Here is a 27309-nt window from a genome sequence, read left to right as displayed (position 1 = left end):
TGCTTAATATACCTTTGGTAATTTTTGCCTAACATACTGTTGTTTAGTAAATTAAATGCTTATTGAGTTCCCAACTCATCCCTTGGCAATATTTTTTCCAAAGTTAGCGTAGTTGTAGATAGCTTTAGTTGTGCATTGCTCCCTTTTGCATTGGTTAGCATTCATTTTATATTAATTCCCATAAAAATAGGGTCGGACAGCTTAACCTCACATTTCCTCACTTAATTCATGTTCCGGTGGCTACCTAACAAGACTATCTGCCTGGCTCAGTCTCGCCATCTCACATACTTAGGTAGCTATCCGCCCGGCTCAGGTTTCCCAATCACACACATATTAATTCGAAAGTCATCCTTTCCCCAAATCACAATTAATTCGCATCACTTCACAACACATCACAATTAATTCACTTCACTTTATAACACATCACAATCAATTCACTTCACCACACATCACAAATCAATTCACAAAGTCTCAACTCAAGTAATATCTCATCCAATTCATAATTCATAAGTATTAATTTATTCATTACCACTCAACAAGCCAAGAGCATAGCAAACACTAACTCAATCAACTAAGAACATGTCAAATAATCAAACATAGCAATTTCTACTCAATATACACAAAGTTTAGTCTATTAAATACTTACAAAAATTTATAGGACAACAAGGTAGTCTTATTCCTCCCTTCTTACCACTTCCTTGCCTTTGGACACACCTATTCACATATTCAATACAAAGTATAATTTAATAACAAGGCATATATATATATATCCTAAAAATATCCCAATTCACCAAATGATCATCTATATTTGATTCAATATGATGCATGAGATGAATGATAACATGACAGCATGTTTGTTTTTGTAGGCAGCTTACGGGTACTAAATTTGAAATTACGCCAGACATTATATACAAATAATAAAAATCTCATCTTTTTCAGAATCATACTTACATCCATTTATAATTGTATCAATAAGAATTACCTCAAAACCATTTATATAAAGAAAGTTATGATAATTTTAGTATAGCTTCTACAATTCTCGTTTCAGCAGAGCAGTAAAAAGTTGTCTCTTAAATGATCGACCAAATGGATGAATTTTCTCATGACATTTTGTAAGCTTATAGAAAACATCTTATAGTTTGCATAGACACTAAATTCACTAAATTTGAAAAGTTATAGTCAAAATTCCAAAACTGTTTTACACATGTCAAAAACTAGCAACAAGCAAACATCCAGAACTCATGTAATCAAACATCAAATGATATGTTTTTTCATAAAATTGCACATGATTCATGCTATATTATGTCCTAATTACAGTACTACAGGTTCAAATCAAGTTTTTCAAAAATTATTCAAAAACCTAACTTAATCACTCAAATAGATAGTTAAAGATAAACTCACCTCTATTAAGCTTCTTTCTCTTCAATTAAATCTATCAATAATGAAACCTTCTCCAAACCTTAATTATCTTCTCTATCAAAAGCTTTAAATGATACTAATGGATTTTGAGAAAAAGGGAAAACGAGAATAGAAGAAGAAAGGAAGAAAATGAAATGAAGTGGTGATGTAGAGATTTCCCACTCACCTTCTCATATTATTATTACCACTTGTCACTCTCTTTAAAGTGCCACTTGTCCTTATAAATTTCCTCTCCATATAACCCTCACTATAAATTCTAACAATCAACTAACCCCTCACTCAAACTTATACTACAAATAACTCCTCTAACTATCCTTACAATTTTGTTCTCACTTAATTGAAATACCCATAAACTCTACTGCATTCATATGTCCTTCTACCACTTAATATAGTGAAAGGTGTTACACAAAATTATGATGCAAATGACATGTTAAATGATATGCTAATGCATATTAATTATTATTTAAAATACGACTGTGACAATCAAGCCTTCACTTGATAAATTCACCAAGTTTATAAAGAACAAAAGAAGAGAATTAACTCTAAAATAATAAATATTCAACAACCTATATATAGAAATTCGTACTAGCTTATATAGGCCTTAGAAAAACCTAATTCTATAATGATAATGAAGCAAATAAAAATAAGAGTAGGAGTAGAACTCCTAAACTAAAAGGATAACTTAAAACAAGACTCCTAACTATTAAAAGACTTTTTTAAATGAACAAATACTTCTAAAATTTGTCCAAACCTATCCCATATAATAAATATGACATTTGGGCTTAAGTCACATGTAATAAGAGGCCCATTCTTGAGTATTGGACTCCACTTAGCTTAACTTGTTTATTTTGGGCCTACTTTGACTTGTTCATGCCTCCATATATTGAATTAAGTTGATAGAAGTAGTAGGTTTTTTCGGAAAACTCCTTCAAGTTTAACTATTACGGTACCAGCATGAATATGATCTCGCTTTTAGATTAGAACCTGACTCGACTCTTTTAAGATATGAAGGATATTGTTTTCTAATATAATTTAGAAATTCTTGTTAGTTCCGCAGCTCTAGAGAAAATTCCTACTCCTTTGATGGGTGTCGCAATGGCTCTAAAAACCAAATATTAATATTATTATATTAAAAATAAAATTACTATCTTGAGGCCCATTGTCTTGATTAAGTCCAATCTAAGTTGGAATTTGGATCTCTAACCCAAGCTTCAACTCTTGCTTCACATACACTCCTAAAGCATCCTAGAACTTCTTCATGGGAGCTCTAGTTATTGGTCTATCATATTTGAGTGGCTCGTGTATAATCCTAGTTGGATTAGGATTCCTAGCTGGAGTAGGACTCCTCGTGGGACTAGGATTCCTAGTTAATGTAGGATTCTTAGTCAGAGTAGGACTCCTTATGAGACTAGGATTCCTAGTTGAAGTAGGATTTCTAGGTAGAGTAGGATTCCTAGTCGAAGTAGGATTTCTTGTGCTTGTAGGATTTGCATCAGCAAAGTTCTTGAAAAAACTCATAACTTGATTTTCCGCAAGATAGGAAACTGAAATAATATGCTCATTAAAACCTCAAGTACTCCGTTGCATGTAATTTTTATAGTGAGGAAGTCCTCATTCCATAAGAAGAAGAAACTAGAAGTTAAATAATAAAGAAATAAATAAATAAAGATAAATAAACTAAAGTCAAATCAAGAACATGAGAGGAGTTGACTAGGCAATAACTATCATAGTCCCAAATTTTATGAGCCAGCTTAACAAAAATAAGGGTAAATTTGTATGGGCCTACCTAAAAACACTCTGATGCAAATTACTTTATTATATGCATTTCAAACATTAAAGCGCTTGAAGTTTACTATTATTACAGTTGGATTAATAAAAAAACAACATGAGCTCTCTCTTACGCATGTGGATTTACGTCTTGTCCAGCTTAATCATCAAGCTAAGGCCCAATGCCATTGATCAAGCTTATCAATTGCGCTCCCATGATTCCTTATGCCAATCCTTGTGTCATCAGGAGTCCTCGTGCCTAGAGGAACAAGGAAGGATGGAGATCCCAACGGTGGAAATGCTGAATCAGAATATATGTGCGTGCCTATATTCTTTTCATTCCCTCTCTCTTCCAAAAGATCCGTTCGCGATCATTTAGAGATTATATTAATAAATGATCAACTAATTTTCTTTCTTACATTCGTGGAAGCATTGGATCGATGCCTATGATTGACACTTCTACACGCTTTCACTCAACACTCGTGTTTATGCTCCCCAAATAAAACCAAACCATCATACTAGATAGAGATTAAAGAGAGATACAAAGAAACAAACAAAATGAGAACATAGATAGGATTTTATATTTGGTAAGGAAAGAAATCACAGGTTCTTCGTTCTATAGGGCTAAGCATAAGGATCAAATCGAATTGATATAAACACAAGGATAGACAAAGAACACAAGAGAAAGGAAGGATGTGAGGAATAAGTCAATGCTCGGAAGCGCGAATGTTGATAAGTCCAGAAAGTTCTTGAAAGAACCTATAACTTGATTTCCCGCAAGGTATAAAACTGAAATTATAGTCTCTTTAGCCTCAAGTATTCAGTTACATGTAGTTTTTAAAGTGCGAAAGCTCTCATTCCATTAGAAGAAGAAACTAAAAGCTAAATATGAATCAATAAATAATGAAATGATGTGAATCCTTTTGGCACTAGGAGTCCTATTCCAACAAGGAATTGTACTTCAACTAGGATTTAAGATTCATTTCACATCCATGGAGGCCCAATTACAAGGTTCCAGGCTAAGAAGATAAAAGAAGCTCTCAATGGGCTTATTCAAGATGTTTGGGCTAAGGACACATCAAGGCTTAAAGAGTTGGATTCAAATTCAAGGCTCATTAATCTAATTCAGTTTATTAGGCTTGAATAAATCTAATATGAGCTTAATGAGCATAAAGGAGCATATAAGGGAGGTTTGGGCCTAATTAGCTCCATCAAAGATGATCCATGCATGTGGCTTAATGAAACTAGAGTTTCTTACTCCTAATGTGTAGCTACATAGTATTTTTGGAGTATTAGGATTTTGTTTTTAGTTAACTATTTTAGTTAGGATGTTTATCTCTATCCTATTTGAGTTGTAATTCCTTAATAGCTTAGAATTAGGTTTTTTCTAAAGGCTATAAAAGCCTAGTACAAATTTTCAAGTTGATTGATTGATGATTAATATATTTTATGAGTTTATACTCTATTCTTAGTTCTTGTTTAGAGCTAATTCGAACTTATCAAGTAATTCATACTAAATTATGGCCTCTTGTACATTTAATACCTTAGTTTTGATAGTTTAATATACTTGAAGGGTCTAAGGTTTCCATTGATCTGTCTCTAGACAGATCTTGGGCAATGAAATCAAACTTGCATACAATTTTAATCCTTTGATATAGATTAGGTTCGTATTATTTGTTATTAGAGCTTTGGCTTCTAAATCAACTTACATATCTTTAATTTCTGCAATATTCTTTTTGTTATCTTCTTTTGTCATTCTTCTCTATCCAAATTTTATTTAAATTAAAAAAATTAGTTTCATTCTTGTGATCTTATTTAAATCTGTTTTATATTGTTTGTGATTAATTGTTCTAATAACATTTTTACTTGTTCCAAATTCTTTAGTCAAGTACCTAACAAAAGAAAGAAGAAGAAATGGAAAAAGTGCCAAGAAAAAAATCAAAAGAAAGAGTTGTTATTGTCAACCAGCTCTACAACTAATTCTACGACCGGTTCTAAAAAAAAAGAAAAAATTTCTGCCTTTTGTTTTCTTCACTTGTTAAGCTTAATTAGTCTTTTATTACCTTTGTTCTTGTGTCCTTCATTGTGTATAGGCAAAATCTTGTTCATTAAGTCTAGTTTAGCCTTCTTATTTTTGTGTAGTTGTGTGTGTTTTAAATCATATTTGTTCGTTATTGAATAGTTACAGTTTTGGTTGTTTGATAATTGATTGTTTTACCCTTTATAAGAACCAAAAAGTAGAGATTAAGTGGTAAAGGGCGAGTGATGAGTCACTAGAGGGTAAAAGCCTATTTAAGTGAAACACGAGCGTGAGTCATATCCTTTAAGTGTAAACACGCAAGGGAGTGTTATTTGTGAGATTTCTTTGTTCCTTTTTATGTTATTATAGATTGTTAAGTAATGAGAATCCATGTAGCACAACGGATCCTACTTGAATAAGGAATTATAATTCAACTAGGAATCTAATCCAACAAGGAGCCCTAATGATATTAAGAGTTCAAGTGAAGATGGGAATCCTGATTCAGCTAGGAGTCCTAGTTCGACTAGGAATCCTACTTAAGCTAGGAGTCCTAATCCAACTAGGAATCCTACTTAAGCTAGGAGTCCTAATCCAACTAGGAATCCTGATCCCACTAGGATTGTACACGAGCCACTCAAATATGATGGACCAATGACTAGAGCTCATATGAAGAAGTTCACGGATGCTTTAGGAGTGTTCATGAAGCAAGAGTTGAAGCTTGGGTTGGAGATCCAAAGTGCAAGTAAGATTTGGTTTAATCAAGACAATGGGCCTCAAGATACTCTTATCAACTTAATTTAATATATGGAGACATGAACAAGTCAAACTAGGCCTAAAATAAACAACTCAAGCTAATTGGAGTCCAATACTCAAGAATAAGCTGCTTATTACATCTTAGTTAAGCCCAAATGTCATGTTTATTATATGGGCTAGGGTTGGATGAATTTTAGGAGTATTTGCTCATTTAAAGAAGTCTTTTAATAGTTAGGAGTCTTGTTTTAAGTTATTTTTTTAGTTTAGGAGTTCTATTCCTAGTCTTATTGTTATTTGCTTCATTATCATTATAGAATTAGGTTTTCTTTAAGGCCTATATAAGCTAGTACAAATCTCTATAAAAAGGGAGTTGTTGAATATTGATAATTTTGGAGTTAATTCTCTTTTTTTATTCTTTATGAACTTGGTGAATTTATCAAGTGAAGGCTTGGTATTTTTAAAATTATTAATAAGATATCGAATTATTCATGAGAAGTTGTGAATTGTGTTCGTTAGATTGCTTTCTGTAATTGAGAAATTCATTAAGTAATTGGAATTTTGAATAGCAAGAACTGATTAATAATCACTTAGAGATAAGGGTAATTAACTAGCCAGATTAAGAATTAACAAAGCTTAATAGAGGCAGATTAAAGCTTAATGCTAACTTAATAATCGATCGTTAGGAAGACATTCCAACTTTAGATGTCTCAGCACGGCCGTGGTCAAGCCCTTGCTCATCAGAATGAGCGGAGTCCAGGCCTTGCTGGACCTTCGTGTCCTGCAAATTAGGGCTTCTTCCTAGTCGTGCCCTCGCCGACGCTGAGCCACCACGGGCCGTGATGGAGGCCATGGTGGCCTCAAAAATCATGCCAAAATGGCACCCTTGAGGGTCAAGTGTTGATGGTTCAGCACGGCCAGAGTCCAGGCCATGCTCAACCTTGAAATGGTAGCCCTTGCTCAAGCTTATCAATTGTGTTTCCATAATTTCTTACATGAATCCTTATGTCACTATGTGTTGTCATGCCTAGAGGAATAAGGAATGATGGAGAACCTAATGGTGTAAATCTTGAATTAGAATATTTGTTCGTGCCTCGATTCTTGTCATTCCCTATTTTCTCTAAAAGATTCATCTATGATCATTCAGAGAATGATATCACTACTCGATCAACTAATTTTCTTTCTTCACATTCGTCTAAGCATTGGATCGGTGTCCACAATTGCCGCTTCCATGCGCTTTCACAGACAATTATGTTTATGCTCTCCAAATAAAACCAAACCATCATACTAGACAAAGCGATACAAAAGAAACGAACAAAATAAGAACATAGGTAGGATTTCATATTCGATAAGGAAAGATATCATAAGTTTTCTATTCTCTTCCATACGCCTAAGCATAAGGATCAAATAGAATTTTTATAAACACAAAGATAGACAAAGAACACAAAAGAAAGGAGGAACTTGAGCAATAAGTCTATGTTCACAAGCGTGAGTCTTGATAAGTCGGCAAAGTTCTTGTAAGAATTCATAACTTGATTTTCCACAAGGTAGAAACTAAAGTAATATGCTCACTAGCCTCAAGTATTCGATTGCATGCAGTTTTTATGGCGTGAAAGCCCTCATTCCATAAGAAGAAGAAACTAGAAGTTAAAAATGAAAAAAAAATAAAGAAAGATGAATAAACTAAAGTCATATCAAGGACCACATATGAGTTATGATATGAACCTAACCTATATAGAGGATTAAACCTAAGGTATTAAAGGTAGAAGATGCCATAATTTAGTATGGATTCTAAATTGGTAAGTCAAATTTGAATGGCACAAATAACGAATTACTTGATAAGTTCAAATTATAAACAAGAAGTAAGAATAGAGTATAAACTCATAAAATATATTAATCATTAATCAATCAACTTGAAAATTCGTATTAGGCTTTTATAGCCTTTAGAAAATCCTAATTTTAAGCTGTTAAGGAATTATAACTCAAATAAGATAGAGATAAACATCCTAACTAAAATAGATAACCAAAAACAAAGTCCTAATACTCCTAAAATACTATATAGTCCCCCATTAGGAGTAAAAAACCCTAGTTTCTTTAAGCCACACGCATGGGCCATCTTTGGTGGAGCTAATTAGGCCCAAACTCCCGTGTGTACTCTTTTATGCTCATTAAGCCCATATTAGATTTATTCAAGCCCAATAAACTGAATTAGATTAATGAGCCTTGAATTTGAATCCAACTCTTCAAGCTTTGATATGTTCTTAGCCCAAATGTCTTGAATAAGCCCACTGATAGCTTCTTTTATCTTCTTAGCCTTGGACCTTGTAATTGGGTCTCCATGGATGTGAAGTGGATCTTGAATCCTATTTGGATTAGGATTCCCAATGTCACTTGAATTCTTGATGTCATCTAGACTCCCAATATCATTAGGATGCCTTGTTGTAATAGAACTCCTAGTTAGAGTAGGACTCTTTGTCAGAATAGGATTCTTTCAGCTAGTAGGATTTGCCTTATTAAGATTCATTGTTGGAGTAGGATTTCTTGTGCTAGATGGTTCTTATCAAGTTGACTAGTCATAGTCCTAAATTTTAAGAGCCAGTTTAATAAAAATAAAGGAAAATTTATATGGGCTTACCTAATAACACTCTGACCTAAATTACTTAATTATATGCATCCCAAACATCAAAAAACTTGCATTTCCGCTTGTATTATGCTTGGATTAATAAAAAATAAGATGATTACTCCCTTACGCACGAGAAATGAACAGAATGAGAACATAGCCAGGATTTCATATCTGATAAGGAAAGAAATGACAAGTTCTTTATTCTCTTCCATATTGCAAACATAAGGATCACATTGAAATGATTTAAAGACAATTGTATACAAAGAACATAAAAGAAAGAAAGAATGTGAGAGATAAGTCTAAGTTCGGTACCTCGAGCCTTCATAAGTCTGCAAGGTTCTTGAAAGAACCCATAACTCGATTTCCCGTAATGTAGAAAGCTGAAATAATATACTCACTAGCCTCAAATATTCAGATGCATGCATTTTTATAGTGAAAGAACCCTCATTCCATAAGAAGAAGAAACTATAAGCTAAATATGAATAAATAAATAAATAAAGATAAATAAACTAAACTTAAATCAAGAACTAGAGAGAAGTTGACTGTGAACAACATTCATAGTTCTAAATTTTATGATCTAGCCTAACGAAAACAAGGGAAAAATTATGTGGGCCTACCTAATAACACTTCGGTAAAGATTACTTCATTATATGCATCCTAAACGTCAAAGCTCGCGTCTTATCTTGCTTGATCATCAAGCTATGCCCTAATGCCATCGGTCAAGCTTGTGAATTGCGTTCCCATGATTCTTTATGCTAATCCTTGTGAATTGCGTTCCCATGATTCTTTATGCTAATAAAGAATGATGGAGACCCCAATGGTGTCGATCCTGAATCAGGATATTTGTTCGTGCCTCGATTCACGTCATTTCCTCTTTCCTCCAAAAGAGATGCATATAAGAAACGAACAAAATTAGAACATAGGTAGGATTTTGGATCTGATAAGGAAAAAATCACAAGTTCTTTATTCTCTTCGATAAGGCTAAGCATAACGATCAAGTTCTCTATTCTCTTCTAGTCCTAAATCTTATGAGCTAACTTAACAAAAATAAGAGAGAATTCGTGTGGGCATACCTAATAACACTTTCGTCCAAATTACTTCATTACAAGCGTCCCAAATGTTAAAACGCACGCATTCTCACTTACATTAATCAAATGCAACATGATTTCTCCTTGATGAGTGTGGATTTGCATCTCATCCTGTTTGATCATCAAGTCTCGCCTCAATGCCACCGGTCAAGCTTATTAATTGTGTTCCCATAATTCCTTATGCCAATCCTTGTGTCATATGGAGTCCTCATGCCTAGAGGAACAAGGAATTATAGAGACCCCAATAGTGCATGTACTCGATCAACTAATTTTCTTTGTTCACTTTTGTCCAAGCATTGGATTGGTGCTTGTGATTGCTGCTTCCACACGCTTTCACTCAACACTCATGTTCATACTCCCCAAATAAAACCAAACCATCATACTAGACATAGATTAGAAAGAGAAGCAAAAAGAGATGAACAAAATGATTACATATGTGGGATTTCGAATCCGATAAGGAAAGAAATCAAAACATCTTTATACTATTTCATACGGCTAAGCATATGATAAGCTTGACCGGTGGTGTTGGGTTAGATTGATGATCAAGCAAGATGAGGTGTAAATCCACACGTGTTACGGAGAAATCATATTCTTAATTAATCTAAGCATAATGCAATCAGAAATGCTAGCATTTTGATCTTTAGGATGCATATAATGAAGTAATTTTGTTCAGAGTATTAGTTAGGCCCACGCGAATCTCCCCTTGTTTACATTAAGTTGGCCCATAAAATTTTAGACTGCGAGAGTTATTGACAATGAACACAAGAGAAAGGAAGGAGATGAAGGATAAATCTATGTTCGCTAGCGCATGTGTTAATAAGTTCTTGAAAGAACCCATAACTTGATTTTCTGCAAGGTAGAAAACTGAAAGAATATCCTCATTGGCCTCAAGTATTTCATTGGATGCGGTTTTATAGTACGAAAGCCCTCATTCCATAAGAAGAAGAAACTAAAACCTAAATATGAATAAATAATAATAAAAGATGAATAAACTAAAGTCAAGTCCAGAACTAGAGAGAAGCTGACTTGTTAACAACTCTCACAGTCTAAATTTATGAGCCAGCTTAATGAAAATAAAAGGAAACTTGTGTGGTCTTACCTAATGACACTCGGACCTAAATTACTTCACTATATGCATCCCAAATGTTATAACGCTAGAATTCCTGCATGTATTACGCTTGGATTAATAAAAAATAACACGATTTGTCCATTGTGCACGTGGATTTACATCTTTTCCTACTTAGTAATCAAGCTAAGACCCAATGCCACCTATCAAGCTTATTAATTGTAATACCATGATTCATTATGCCAATCCTTGTGTCATCAGGAGTCCTCATGCTTGATGGAATAAGGAATGATGGAGATCCCAATGGTGCAAATCCTCAATCGGAATATTTGGGCGTGCCTCGATTCTCATCATTCCCTCTTTCCTCCAAAAGATTCCTTCGTCATTTGGGGAATAATATCAATACTCGATCAACTACTTTTATTTCTTCGCATTTGTCTAAGCATTGGATTAGTGTCTATGGTAGCTGCTTCCATGCGCTTTTACTCAACACTTATGTTTTATGCTCCCCAAATAAAATAAATCATCTTATTAAACAAGGATTAAAGAGTAGTACACAAAAGAAACAAACAAAATAAGAACATAGGTAGAGTTTCAGATCCGATAAGGAAAGAAATCATAAGTTCTTTTTTGTCTTGCATACGCCTAACTATGGGGATCAAATCGAATAGATTTAAACACAAGGGTAGACAAAGAACAAAAAAAAATAAGGACGTGAGGAATAAGTCAATGCTCCCTAGCACCAATGTTAATAAGTTTGCAAAGTTCTTGAAAGAACCCATAATGATTTTTTGAGAGGTATAAAATTAAATAATATGCTCACTAGCCTCAAGATTTCGGTTGCATGTAGTTTTTATATTTCGAAAGCCTTTATTCCATATGAAAAGCAAACTAAAAGCTAAATATGAATAGATAAATAAAGAAAGATGAATAAACTGATGTCAACTCAAGAACTAGAGAGGAGTTGATTGGTCAACAACTCTCGTAGTCCCAAATTTTATAAGCCAACTTAATGAAAACAAGGTGAAACTTGCATGGACCTGCCTAATAACACTCTAACCTAAATTACTTCATGATATGTGTAGCAAACATCAAAACATTCGTATTCATAATGGTATTATGCATGGATTCATCGAAAATAACTTTTCCCTTACGCATGTGGATTTATGTCTCATCCTGCTTTATCATCAAGTTAAGGCTCAATGCAACCGGTCAAGCTTTTTGATTGCGTTCCCATGATTCCTTACATTAAACCTTGTGTCATCAAGAGTCTTCATGCCTAAACGATCAAGGAAGGATGGAGATCCCAATGGTGTAAATCCTGAATTAGAATATTTGGTCGTGCCTCGATTCTCATCTTTCCCTCTTTCGTCCCAAAGATTCATTTGTGATCATTTGGAGAATGATATCAATACACGATCAACTAATTTTCTTTCTTCACATTTTTTCAAGCATTGGATATGTGCCTATGATTGCCGCTTCCATGCACTTTCATTCAACACTCGTGTTTATGCTCCCTAAGAAAAACCAAACCATCATAATAGATAAAGTTTGGAAAGGGAGACACAAAAGAAACAAACAAGATGAGAACATAGGTAGGATTTCAGATCCGATAAGGAAAGAAATCACAAGTTCTTTGTTTTTTTCCATACGGAGTGTTGATAAGTCCACAAAGTTCTTGAAAGAACCCAAAACTTGATTTCCCGCAAGGTAGAAAATTGAAATAATATGCTCATTAACCTCAAGTATTTGGTTACATGTGGTTTTTATAGTGCGAAGCTCTCATTCCTTAAGAAGAAGAAACTAGAAGCTAAATATGAATAAATAAATAAAGATGAATAAACTAAAGTCAAATCAAGAACTATAGAAGAGTTGACTAGGTAATAACTCTCGTAGTCCTAAATATTATGAGCCAACTTAACAAAAATAAGGGTAAATTTGCATGGGCCTACCTAAAAGCACTCCGACTTAAATTACTTCATTATATGCATTCAAACATCAAAGCGCTAGAATTCTCGCTTGTATTTCGCTTAGATCAATCGAAAACAGCATGAATTCTCCATTACCAGCATGGATTTATGTCTCATCCCGCTTAATCATTAAGCTAAGGACTAATTGCGCCAATAAAGCTTATCAATTGCATTCCCATGATTCCTTATGCCAAACCTTGCACCATCAGGAGTCCTCGTGCCTAGAGGAAGAAGGAAGGATAGAGATCCCAATGGTGCAAATTCTGGATTGAAATATTTGAGCGTGCCTCAATTCTCATTGTTTTCTCTTTTCTCTGAAAGGTTGCTCCGTAATCATTTAAAGAATGATATTATTACACGAACAACTAATTTTCTTTCTTTACATTTATGGAAGCATTAGATCGGTGCCTATAATTTTTGCTTTCATGCATTTTCACTCAACACTCATGTTTATGCTCCCCATATAAAACCAAACCAGAATACTATATAAGGATTAGAAAGAGAGACACAAAACAAACAAACAAAATGAGAATATAGGTAGGTATTTAGATCCGATAAGGAAAGAAATCACAAGTTCTTTTTTATCTTCCATATGACTAAGTGTAAGGTTCAAATTGTATCAATTTAAACACAAGGGTAGACAAAGAACACAAGAGAATGGAAGGATGTGAGGGATAAGCCTATGCTTGCTAGCGTGAGTGTTAATAAGTCCACAAATTTCTTGAAAGAACCCATAACTTGATATCCTGTAAGATAGATATATGAAATTCCTATAACTTGATTGGGCAACAACTCTCGTAGTCTCAAATTTTATGAGCCAGCTTCACAAAAATAAAGGTAAATTCTCATAGGCCTACCTAAAACACTCTGACACAAATTACTTCATTATATGCATTCGAATTACGTCTAGTATTATGCTTGGATTAATCGAAAATAACATGAGTTCTCCCTTACACGCATGGATTTACATCCGTCCTGCTTGATCATCACGGTAATCCCTAATGTCACCAGTCAAGCTTGTCAATTATGCTCCCACGATTAGTTATGTGAGTCCTTATGTCATTAGGATTCCTCATCTTTAGAGGAGCAAGGAATGAGGGAGATCCCAATGGTGCAAATCATGAATAAGAATATTTGGGGGTACCTCGATTCTCGTCATTCACTCGTTCCTCCAAAAGATTCGTTCGTGATCATTCGGAGAATGATATCAATAATCGAGAATGACATTAATACTCGATTAGCTAATTTTCTTTCTTCGCATTTATCTACGCATTGGATCGCTACCTACGATTGATGCTTCCACGCGCTTTCACTCAACACTTCTGTTTATGCTCCCTAAATGAAACCAAACCATCATACTAGACAGAGATTAGAAAGAAAGGCACACACTACAAGAAAGTTACAGTTTATCGACTACCAATTTATTCAAGTTAGTAGGTAAACTAGTAAGAGTACTGACTATCCACCGATGCTTTTCACAAATAAAATCTTTACTTGTGTACTGACGAATTTACCGACTATTTTGTGATGGATATTTACTGACAACAATAGCACCATCCATAATTAAGTCACCATCTCTTAGTACCATAATTTAGCAACCAATTACTGACGATATAGAAAGAAAACTTACCGACTAGAATGAGTCGTTGCTAAACTAAGTGTTAAAATTTACTAACTATTTTCAGTTTTGTAGCTAAACAAAAATTCTTGTAATTTTTTTAAATGAAATTAGTGACAATTTTTTAAACCATCACTAATTTCATGTACAAAATTATTTACCAACTATTATTTTTTTGCTAAATATAACTTCTTACAATTTTTTTACTTGAAATTACAAATGATAAGGCAAACCGTCGCTAATTTCATGTAAAAAAATTGATTTGCCGACTATATTATTTTATTTGCTAAATATATAAATTCTTACAATTGATTTTACATGAAATTATCGATGAATTGTCAAACTATTGCTAAATTCTTATAAAAAGTTAATTTGCTGACTATTTTATTTTTGTCACTAAATATGTAAGTTTGTACAATTTTCTACATGAATTAGTGACAATTTTTTAAACCATCACCCATTTTATGTAAAAGATTGATTTATCGACTATTTTATTTTCATCACTAAATATATAAATTCTAACAATTCTTTTTACAAGAAATTACCAACGCTTTGTCTAACTGTCACTAATTTCATGTAATTTTTGTCGCTAACTTTTACAAATTGTGTACATTACATAACTTCCCTTCCTTCCTTAATTTTCTCATCTTCCTCCCTCTCTCACTTGTAAACAATGCACTCCTCTTGCATCCCCCCTGTCTCTCACTTCTAACCGGCATCGCCTGTCATATACCCCACCACTGCCTATCTAACCTCTCAAAGTTGGTGTAGGTTAGTTAATTTTCTTGAAATGTTTTTCATAATATTTTGTTGTTTTGTGAGGAAAGCTACTTTAAATGGAAATGAAACTTGATGCTTTGGTTTAATTTCTTAAGAACTAAAATTAATTTGGTTATTGGTGATCTTAAATGTAACAATTTAGGAGAGAATGAAGAAAGAGAAGGATGGTAGAGATGGTTGAGCTCGAGTAATAAATTCCTCAAATGTTATTTATTTAGTTATTTATTATTATTATTATTATTATTATTATTATTATTATTTTATTATTTTATTATTATTATCACTATTAATAGTGAGGCAAAAAATATAAATTGGGCTCTTTTTCTTTTCTCTTTTTTAATAGTTGTGTTAATAAATCTTAAAAACTGATGATATGGGCAAGTAACTTGCCACCTTATTGATTATTGATATATATGATTATAATCAATTTTCTTTATCTTAGCTTAATTTCTTTTTTTTTATTAATCTATTGAGACATTCTTTTTGGTTGATCCTCTTTGACTCCTAAATTTTATTGGATAACCAGTGAAACTTAATTACTTATGTTGGTAGGCAGGTTTATATTATTAATGATAGGTTTACCAAATACTAACCTATCAATAGGCAGGTTAATATTTATTTTTCATTTGTTTTTAATTTTTAATCTTGTAAACTAAATGCATAAGCATTTTATTTAGTGATGGTGTAAACAAGTAATTTTATTTATTGCCTTTTAATTTTTTAAGTATGTGTTCTTTATTTTTTTAGGTTTTAATGCTTGTTGTCAACCCTTAACTACTCTGGGTTGTTGTTTCTTCTTTTTCTTTATTTTTATTTCTACACTTTGAAAGAACAAATATAAGTTTTCTTATTTGTTTCCTTTTAAAAGAAACTCCCAACAAGTATTTATGACCTTATACTTTCACTTATTTGACTTAATAGTTAAATATAAATGAGAGAATTTATGAGCAATCATTTTAAAATAGTTTAAGGTCATCATGAATATTCCAAAAGAAACATGAAGGTCCAATCTTACTATCAAGACCAATATTATGGTCATTTTGCAAATTTTACCTTTTAAAAATTTCATAACGATTTTAAATAGCTAAAATGTATATTGATATTTACCTAAACTATACCAGCTAATGTTGAAAGTGTCTCACCCAAATTGAAAGAAATAAAATTAATTTGAGTATACTGTAATTTTAATGAAATCAAATATATACATATATATATAGTAGATTTCGTGTTCTTGCTTACATTTATATGTCTTTTAATTGTCTAATTTTGTAAGTATATGTTATTTTAAATATTTATGATATTAGTTAGTAATCGTTACTGTAATTGTGTTTATGCCCAATTATTTTTAAAGTAAGAAATGGACTCGTTTTACGGGGGTATCTTAGTTTTATAGGAGAAATTCTATCGAAATTTTGATAGATTTTTAGGAAACAAAATTAAGGGTTGCAATGAACACATATAAAATTTAGTGTGAGATGTAATGTAATGTACACAAGAAAAAAATATGAATTTTGATCGGTAATGGATGTACACTGGGCTTAATCTTAATGGCAAGATTAGCCAAGATTTTATGGTTGGGGTTCAATCCGTTTTTGCTTATGCTTATAACTAGTCTAGTATGAAGGATGTTATTGATATTAGATTTCCTTGTAAGAAGTATCACAATAGAAAGTATTAAAAATTGGAAAAGGTTACAGTGCACCTGTTCAAAAAGGAATTTGTTTTGGATTACTATGTTTGAGACTAGCATGCAAAACTGTATAAGAGTATGGACTTTGAGCATTCTGAACCCTTTGCACATGTAAAGGTGGAATTTGAACCTGCGAATGCATACCGGTAAATGGTTATTAATGTAGCTGGACCTGAGTATAATTATATAGAGGATATTGAGGAAGCACCTAATCTGTATGAAAGAGGCATACATGTTCTTATCTATAATTATTCATGGGCCAACTAATCCTAAAAAGCAAATAAATGTTTTTCTTCAAGATTTGATTGATGAATTGAAGTATCTTTAGGATGTGGGTGTCCAAACATATAATGTGTCCAGAAAGCATAATTTTCAAATGAGAGCAGCTCTTTTGTGAACCATCAGTGATTTTCCTGCATACTCAATGTTGTCATGTTACAGCATGCTGGGAAACTTGCTTGTCCTTATTATATAGGACATCTTCAAGCATTCAATTTGAGCAACGGTCGAAAGACATCTTGGTTTGCCAATCATGGTAAGTTTCTCCCCCCTTGATCTTCCTTTCAGATGGAATAAAAATTGGTTCCTGAAAAACAGAAATGAGATATCACCGGCACCACCTATAAGGACTGGTGACCAAATCTTCTAAGAGATAGATGATTTAGGACTTAGGAGAGTCACTAAACTTGATGCTAAAGAGATTAATGGTCCCAATTACAAGGAGTATGGTTGGAAGGAAAGAAGTATCCCATTTGCCATACTGGAATTCTAATCTCATTAGACATAACCTAGATGGGATGCAAATTGAGAAGAATGTATTTGAAAATATTTTTAACACTGTTGTGAATATTAAGGGAAAAACTAAAGATAATGAGAAGGCAAGAAAAGACATAAAGAAGTTGTGTCGAAAGGCCTGAGTTGGAGAAGAATGAAGCTATAAGGATATATATGAAAGTATGTTACATATTAGATAAACCTGGGAAACAAGCACTGTTTGAATGGGTGAAAAATCTTAGATTTCCTAATGGTTATATTTAAAATGGGGCAGGGTGTAGATATGAGAAAATTAAAGATGTTTAGGATGAAGAGCCACGATTGTCATGTGTTTATGTAGAAGTTAATTTCCATAGCATTTCATGAACTCATGTCTGTAAATGTATGGCAAGCTGGGACAGAGTTCAGTCTTTTTTTTTTCTTCAAAACTCAGCTTCAATCACAATTAAAGTGGTAAACATGGAGAGACTTGAAAGAGATTCCAATAATTATTTGCAAATTGGAACATATATTCCTTCTTGGTTTTTTTGACTTTATGGAGCAGCTTTTGATACAGTTGTCTTATGAAGCAAAAATTGGTGGTCTAGTCCAATATCGATGGATGTATCCATTTGAAAGGTAAAATAAGTAAATTTTTGATAATATTATTTATTATTATAAAATAATACTTATATAATATTATTCAGTCATTCTCATCTAGATTTCTTGGACACTTGAAAAAGAATGTCACTAATAAAGCAAAGGTGGAAGCTTCAGTATGTAATGCATACTTAGTAGAAGAAGGGAAACTTTCAATATTTGAACATCCCAGTTGACCGTATGAATGATAAAAGAAAAGGAGGTTGTCTGACATTGAATACAAAGCTGCATGAAAATATATTTTATTAAATTGCGAGGAGGTTGATCCACATGTGATGTAAGTATTTTAAAAAAACTTATTTTGTTCTAATACACCTATGTGTTACAATTACTAATATCGAATTTGATATGTAGGTTATATATTGATGAGTTAAAAAAGGCGTCACCTTACATTATTGATGCCGAGCTTGATGTTAAGCTTGACAATAATTTTGTAGGATGGTTTGAGGATTATGTAGGTCAATTATTGTTTATGAAAATAATTAATTGTGCAAAAGAAGTATTAAATTTCTGATGCCTTTACGTTGCTTTCATTATTAGGCGCGTCATAACATTGATAATGAATTCATCAAAGATCTTGCTAAAGGCCCTTTATACATCATAGAGTCATTTCCTATTTATTTCATTAATTGCTATAAATTTCATATCGAATTACATGGTTCGATGAAGTCCACAACGAAAAGTGAAGTTTGTATAATGGGCACTAATTATAGCAAGATTGAGAGTGACCCCTACAGACGCTTAATAGAGGTTCTATGGTGAGAAAACACGAGACTACCAATTAAGCCACTGTTCTATTCAAGTGTGAATGGTTTGAACCAACAAAAATGTTGATATAAAGGTTGATAAACCTAGTGGATGTGAACCATAGGTGCAAGCTCAATAAGTATGAATCATCCATTCTTACAATGCAAGCTGCACATGTATATTATGTACCTTATTCTGGTTTGAGAAAAGACAAGTGTGACTGGTGGGCAGTTTCTAAAGTTAAAGCGAGGCCTGTTGTGGATGTACCTAAAGCTGTTGAGGAATAAGTTGTCATTATCACGATATTCCAATAAGATAAGCCTGCTATTCTCCAACTATCGGTTCAAGAGCAAGTTATTTCATTACACATTTTACATGGAGAATTTGTTGATTTAGATGATGACTCAGATGATATGGTAATTGAGTCAGAATCTGAAGTTCTAGATGAAGATGAAAGTGAAGAAAATGTGGATACTAGTGATAATAGTTAATGTAATTATATTTGTTTTCCGTGTTGTACTTTGTAAATGGGTATTTTAATATTTATAATTTAACGATGTGCCACATTTAACATTTTCTATTTATTTTTTATGCTTTTATTATTTGTTATATTTTTTTGTAGACATGTCAGTAGAAAATGAGACATTAGTAGGTGTAGATCGACATCAAGTCGTGCTCCATGGCCACAAACTCTTTTGACTTCACATTTGATGGCACCACCTCCAGCACCATCACCATCTCCATCGCTATCCCCGTTGCCTTTACCTATGCTTTTGCCTTCGCCTTTGCCTTTGCCTTTACCTTCACTTTCGCCTTCGCCATCACTACATGTACCTCTTTTGATGAAACGACAGTCAGTAGGGCATCTACTTGTGCTTTTGTAGCTCCTTCTAGCGACTTTTCCTATTAAATATAAATATAAATATCTGTAGTATAATTTTAGCTTGATATTTTTTTTATTACTATCTGTGCAAGGACGATTTATATTATGTCTATATTATATATGTTCATTTGAATGAATTAGTGGTATAATTTTCATTAATGATAAATATCTATTAAGAAACTAATTAATATTGTCACGACCAGATCTTTGGGCACCTGACCGGGGCTAGGGAATAGGTAGGAGTAAGGCCACCAAAACCCCCAGCAAGCCTGACCATTTACTAACTTAATCAAAGTATAGTTCAAATTCTATCCATTATAAAATTTTTCATAACCAACTTTCAACCATCCAGATACTACATATTTAATTCAGTCTGTCAACATAAATTAGGTAATACCTGGTTTAACATTTTTGAAATCACTACTACAGATAATCTAAAATTCTAAAAAAAACCAAACATACAAATAAAATTAGTTACATTAAACCTGAAGATGGAGGAAGTCGGGCTACCAGGGGAGAACAACTGTGAAAAAACTAACAAATACCTGAAAAATAATTAAATTTGAGACTATCAGTCTCGAGAGTGAGTTAAAATTATATAACTAAAAAATATATATATAACCATCTCGATAAAATATTTATTTAATTAGAATAGAATATTCTATCATATTAAAATCGGTATCATGCCATGATTCAGTAAAATACAATTTAGACGTTATAGGACAAGTACCTCAGTAGAACCCTAACCCCAACACGAACAGCCTTTTAGCTCTCTCACTCCAATAGGACAGGCGCCCAGAGAGCGGAGCTCGACCAAGGTCCTTGAATCTAGTTTGGTCACTTGATTCCCAATAAAGCCAGCACCTAGAGAGCAACGCTCGACCAGGGACCTTTAATCCAGCAATCCAAACTTCACAGTTCAGAGAGTTGAACTCGACCAGGGTAAGTCTCAAAAATATTAATGATGAATATCTATGAACAAACTAATGAATATTGTCACGACCCTATCTGTGGGCCCGTGACCGGCGCTAGAGAATAGGTAGGCATAAGGCCACCGAAACCCGTAGCAAGCCTCACTATTAACTAACTTAATCAAAGTATAATTCAAATTATGTCCATTATAAAATTTTTGCATAACCAACTTTCAACCATCCGGATACTACATATTTAATTCAGTCTGTCAGTACAAATTAATCAATACCTGGTTTAACATGCCAAATTAAAATAATAAGTTTTGACATCATTACTGCAAAGAATCTAGAATTCTAAAAAACAAAACATACAAATAAAATTAGTAACATAAACGTGAAGATGGAGGAAGTCAGGCTGCCAAGGGAGAACAATTGCGGAAAAACTAACAAACACCCGAAAAATAATTAAATTTGAGACTATCAGTCTCGAGAGTGAGTTAAAATCATATAATGCAAAAAAAAATACATACAACCATCTCAATAAAATATTTATTTAATCAGAATAAAATATTATGTCATATTAAAACGTGTATCATGCCATTATTCAGTAAAATACAATTTAGATGTTATAAGATGAGTACCTCAGCAGAATTCTAACCCCAACACTAATAGTCTTTCGGCTCTCTCTCACTCCAATAGGACTGGTGCCCAGAGAGCGAAGCTCGACCAGGGTCCTTGAATCCAGTCTGGTCACTTGATTCCCAATAAAGTAGGCGTCCAGAGAGCAAAGCTCAACTAGGGACCTTTAATCCGGCAATCCAAACTTCTTAGTCTAGAGAGTTGAACTCGACCAGGGTAAGTCTCAAAAAATATTATTTTACTACCTTTCTCAGATTTGTACTGGTGCTCATGTGGTCCTGATGTAATTAATTAGGTAGCATGTTCTACTGTCATCTCATCCCGAGTCAATATGCAATTATAATATTATTGATGTGGAAAATGATATATAAATAGTAAATAGATAATTAATTCCATAAAATGGTTATTTAGATGAATAATAAATAAATAAATAATTTAAATCTATAAATTAATTAATCGAAATTGCTATATAAAATTTTGACATTGACACAAGTATACTAGATATATGACTTTAACTCACAGTTCTTATGACCCCCTTGCTCTGCTCCTAAGCTTCGGGTGGAGCGGGCTAAAATGGTGAATTATCGAGACGCTTGATAAATCGGTCGACTCACCTTCAGCCGCCGGAGTCCGATCGATGATCCGAGCGTGCCTACGGACTCGAGACAACATGCGGACGATGATTCTAGCATCTGATTCTCCGATCTAGTCCCTGATCATTCTGATACATCACAAACAGTTTCAACCGTCGATTTACCAACGGAGTCCGATCGCTGTAAAAATAGTGCTATTGTACAGCTGCTTTGACAGCCAGCTTCAATGCACCTCAGGCGAGCTCCTCCACCATCTGCCATCAAAGGCATCTCCAATTTCCCTCCTTCTCTTCCTTGTCTCCTTCTTCTCCTTTCCTTTCTTTTCTTTCTTTTTCTTTTCATATCACCATTTAGTCCCTACATTCTTTAGTTAAAAATTATTAATCCCTGAAAGTTCTTCTTAAACCCTTAAGCTTAATATCACTCTTTTAATCAAACTCTTGGTTGCTACCTCTAAGCCAAATTAAAATTATTATAAGTAGAGGGTTATTTATGTACCCTTGCTTTTATATTTGATATTACCATAATGCCCTACTGACACTATTATTTATAAAAATACCAACCGATATATTTTCCAGTAAAGCCCATATTAATTCAACTCTACTTTTAGTCTCCTCCTCAAATATAAATTCCAATTTAATCTTAAACTAAAATTAACTTAATTAATCAATTTGTTTACTACTTTCAATTAAATCCAACACCACCATCTTGGTAATTAAAATTTACCTTTTCTCCAAATAATTTTTTCAAAATTATTATTTTTATATCCTCCAATTAGGCAAATTTAATTATACTTATATATACTAAGTAACAAGGATGATACTTACAAGAAGTAAATCACATTTTATATAATTCGTTTAGCAAGTTCTTATGTAATTAAACTTATTAAATATGGGTTACTAATTCCTTAAATTTTTATCTAACATTTAAAATCCTTTTTAGAATAGGATCTCATCAATAATCTGTCATGATTTATCCAATTTAAAAAAGTAAAATCCTTTACTCTAATCACATGCATTAAATTTTAAAACTTCTAGTTTTATTATTATCATCATCATAATCTTTATCAGTTATTATTATTATTATTATTATTACTAAAACAAACTTCAGGTATTATAAAGAATGAATGTTTATACAAATCATAAATTTTTTTTAATATGCATCACAAAAACAATAAAATCTTTCATAAATAATCAATATTCTTATATCTTTTTCTGTAGTATACCTAGGTGTAGTGTCCACCTAGAAATTGACATGTTATTAAAAGTAAACATCAGGTAAACTTAATGCTATAGTAAGTTACTTAAGTTGTAGTGGATTTTTATTTTATTATAACATGTGACTAATTAAATAAGTAAAGTGAATTAGGCTGATTTCTACCTAGAAAGATTTAGACTGAAGGATCCAAATTCAGTTTTCTTGTAATTTTTCTATAACATAATTAGGTCATTTATTTCTCTGATTTTTTACATTAATCTTTCAGAAATGGAAATAGAAGAAAATTTATCCTTTTCTTCTTAACTGGCTTCATTTTCTCTATACCCTTTCATTTGAAGTGTCCTTACTTTGCAACTTCGATATACTATCATGTTTTTAAGAATATAAATAAATAAATAGGAGAAAACATAAAATACCTTGGTGCATAAATTAGTCCAGACATCAGAAAAAAATGTAATTCTATAAAACTAATATTTTGGTAACAAAGATTTAGAAGGGAGATTGATTGAATGTAGTCCACTTGGCATAAAATTTTCAAATTTGCTTATAGTTGTTCTAGTTTTTAAAATTTATTTTTCAGAATTTATTTCTTTAAAAAAATAGAAATTTTAATTTTTTCTTAAAATTATTGTTAAAATTTGAAATAGCTAAAAAAAGAATCATAAATTTTATTGCGAAAAGCTATGCCAAAAATGTGAGTTACCAGTGAGTGAGAAAATAGCATAATATTAGTGATAACACTAGTTTCACGTGAAATCCCTTTCTCCTACAATGCTTATAACATGAAACCCGGTCCATGATTCTATATGGACCAAAGTTTAAAAGTAGCACGTGTGTGTGCATGGATAAGAAGAGAGTATAATAGCTTTTTTCTTTTTTTCAAATTGCAAAAGTCCCCGCTTCTTTATATTTTTATTAATATTTACCGTTTTAATTTTTTAAAATTATAATAAAATAAATTTATAAAAATTAATGTTATATTAAAAATTATATATTGACTAAAGTTTTATACATTTATAAGAATTAGTCATTTATTTACGTGTTAAACGACTGTTATAATTATCTTATGGTCACTATTTGAAATATTTTTATTTTGACATGTGTATTTATTTTTGAGACATTAAATTTTTATTTTTTAATTATAATAAAATGAATTTAAAATTAATATTATATGAAAAATAATATTTTAAATACATCTTTTATATATTTATGAAAGTTAGCTATTTACCTTCATTTATGCGACCGTTGTAATTATTTTAATTATAAATAATAATATAATTTAAATTTATATATAAATTAAATATTTTAACGTCTTAGTTAGATTTTTATATTTTAAGATTTTATGAATACAAAAATATAAAAATTATAAATAGATTAATAGAAAAATATAAAATTATACATAAACTTGAATTCTACTTGTCAATAATAAGTACATGTATCACAATTGAAAATAGTAACACATGTTGAAATATTTTTATTAAACTAGATACATTTTAATATTTTCTTGCTCATTTACATACACTAAAATATTCATTTTCTATATGTATAATATCCATTAGATATAATATTCTATAATAATTAATTTTTTTTCTATTTAAATATTCATTATCTATGAACTTAATATTCATTACGGTTAATGTTCGTGTTCATTTCATTTAATATATTAATTATTAGTGTTAATATTAATATTCATTATCTAGTATTGCAATGTTTATTTTCTGTATATATAATGTTCATTAATATTCTCAAATAAAAATATTAACTATTTATGAAAGTTTTTACTGTTCTTGTGATGTATATTGAAAATATTTTATAATTTATATAAACATTTATCATTTATAGGCATAATATTTGTTACTTTTTCAATGGATATTCGTCATTGATGAAAATCGTATCCATTAATTTATTTAATGAATGTATATAATATATATATAACATAAATTGTCCTTGCACAATTGGTAAATATAAAAAATATTGGACTAAAGTTATACTACACATATTTATATTGTGATAGACATATTTTTTCAACAAAATTAAGTTAACAAATAATGAACATTTAACATTTTCAACAAAATTAAATTAACAAATAATGAATATAATTTTTTTTAATTGCGTCAGCATCTAAACGCGCATTAGTGTTTGACGTTCGTGTAAGACTTAAAACACAGATTTTTATACAAGTAAAATAATGTCGGATGGACCTCTAAGGTCATAAAACTACGTGCAAAGGGGTCAATGATGCCGGATGGACATCTTAAAATTTGCATACAAATCCAAATTGTTATAACATGGACTCCTATCCATGAATCTATATTGACCGGAGTCCATAATAGACGTGTGGTGTATTTTCTTTCTAAGATGTATAGTGCATTCTACTTCTAAAGTATATAATTCTTTATTAATTTTTAAATTTTTTAAAATTATAATAAAATAAATTTATAAAAATTAATATTATATTAAAAATTATACATAAACTTGAATTCTACGTATCAATAATAAGTACATGTGTTAAAATTAAAAAATTATATGTATCAGAATATAGTAACACATGTCAAAAAGTTTTTATCAGACCATGTACATATTAATATATTTTTATTCATTTACATGTACTAAAATGTTCATTTTCTATATGTATAATATCCATTAGATGTAATATTCTATAACAATTAATTTTCTTTATATTGAAATATTCATTATCAGTAAACTTAATATTCATTATGGTTAATATTTATGTTCATTTTGTTAGATGTATTATTCATCAAAGTTCATTGTCTGCATGTATAATATTCATTACGGTTAATATTCATGTTCATTTTGTTTGACATATTATTCATGAATGTTCATTGTCTGTGTATATAATGTTCATCAATATTCTCAAATAAAATAGAGTCATTTTGTAGTGTACTTAGGTGTTCTATGCACCTAGAGAATTTTAACCACTATAAAACTTTTAATCCTAGCCATTAGATTAAAGAACTTTCTACCTTATCAACTGGTAATATTTTCTCTATTTTTGAAACCTATAAACTGTTGGAAGTGTTTTTCACCACAATCTACTAATAGTGTGGAATTTTATCTCTTTTTCAGCTATTTGGTCTACTTATCAATTAAATCATAACTATTTAATTTTTTAATAATTTTAGCTAGTTATTTTGAAATTAAAATTAGAAATTAAAAATATAGTCCCTAAATAATAAGTTTTCAGCAGAGTTTTCTTTCGTTGTTAATGATGATTTTGTTATTATTCAAGATAGATAAAGTAAAAGTAAGTTAAGAAACTCAACTCATAGACGAGTTAAAATAACTCAAACATCGAATTTTCTTCATAATCAAAAGCTAAGCTTGACGTCAAGAAACTTAAGTTTAAGAATTCAAGTTCATCGGTTATTGAGTCTGAGTCTCCGCTACTACTATCGGTGGAGCCAAAACCGGTAAGTTCTGTGTTTGATACTTTCCCTTATGAAGATGTCACTATGTCTTTTATGATTTTGTTAAGAGATGTTTGGATGAGAAAAAATGATGCAGAACAAGGTAGTTATAATAAAGATGGAGAAAGATCAATTAATCATTTGTTGTTGATTCAGAAAGAGAGAAGATCATTAAGGTTAGCAAGATTTGCAGAAAGTTTAGATGTAAGTAATGTATGAAATTATTTCGATCTTCTCAAGCACTGATTACGCATTAAAAAAATTTATTGTTTAAATAGAACGTGACCAAGAAAAAATGACAGTAGTGAACAAATTTTTGAGTATTTTTGACTCTGGACAAGCATCAGTGGACATAAAAGAGCGAATCTTTTGAGTTCTTCCACGGTTGCTCTTACTGCTACTATTGTTGTTACTCTTTGAAATCTTATTTTCTAATAGGGCTTATAATTAGATGTGCTATTGATGGAGTTCTATTATTTGTGCCCTTCTGCTAGTGCTTGTGCTTTGATTTATTTGTATTCGCTGCAAAAATAGGAGAAGGAAAAACAATACTATGATCTAAGAGCATTTCAAAAATGCATAGGTTGACTACCTACTGCTGTAAAGTTATTTGTTCACCCATATACTAAGAATAAAGATAGTTATACTTTCATTGATCAGAAGTCCATATCTATTCATGTAGGCTA

This window comes from Ricinus communis, chromosome 3, assembly GCF_019578655.1.
Source record: "Ricinus communis isolate WT05 ecotype wild-type chromosome 3, ASM1957865v1, whole genome shotgun sequence".
In the NCBI taxonomy this organism is placed as follows: Eukaryota; Viridiplantae; Streptophyta; class Magnoliopsida; order Malpighiales; family Euphorbiaceae; genus Ricinus; species Ricinus communis.
The sequence above is the reverse complement of the archived record's forward strand: the minus strand, read 5'-3'. Positions refer to the sequence as shown.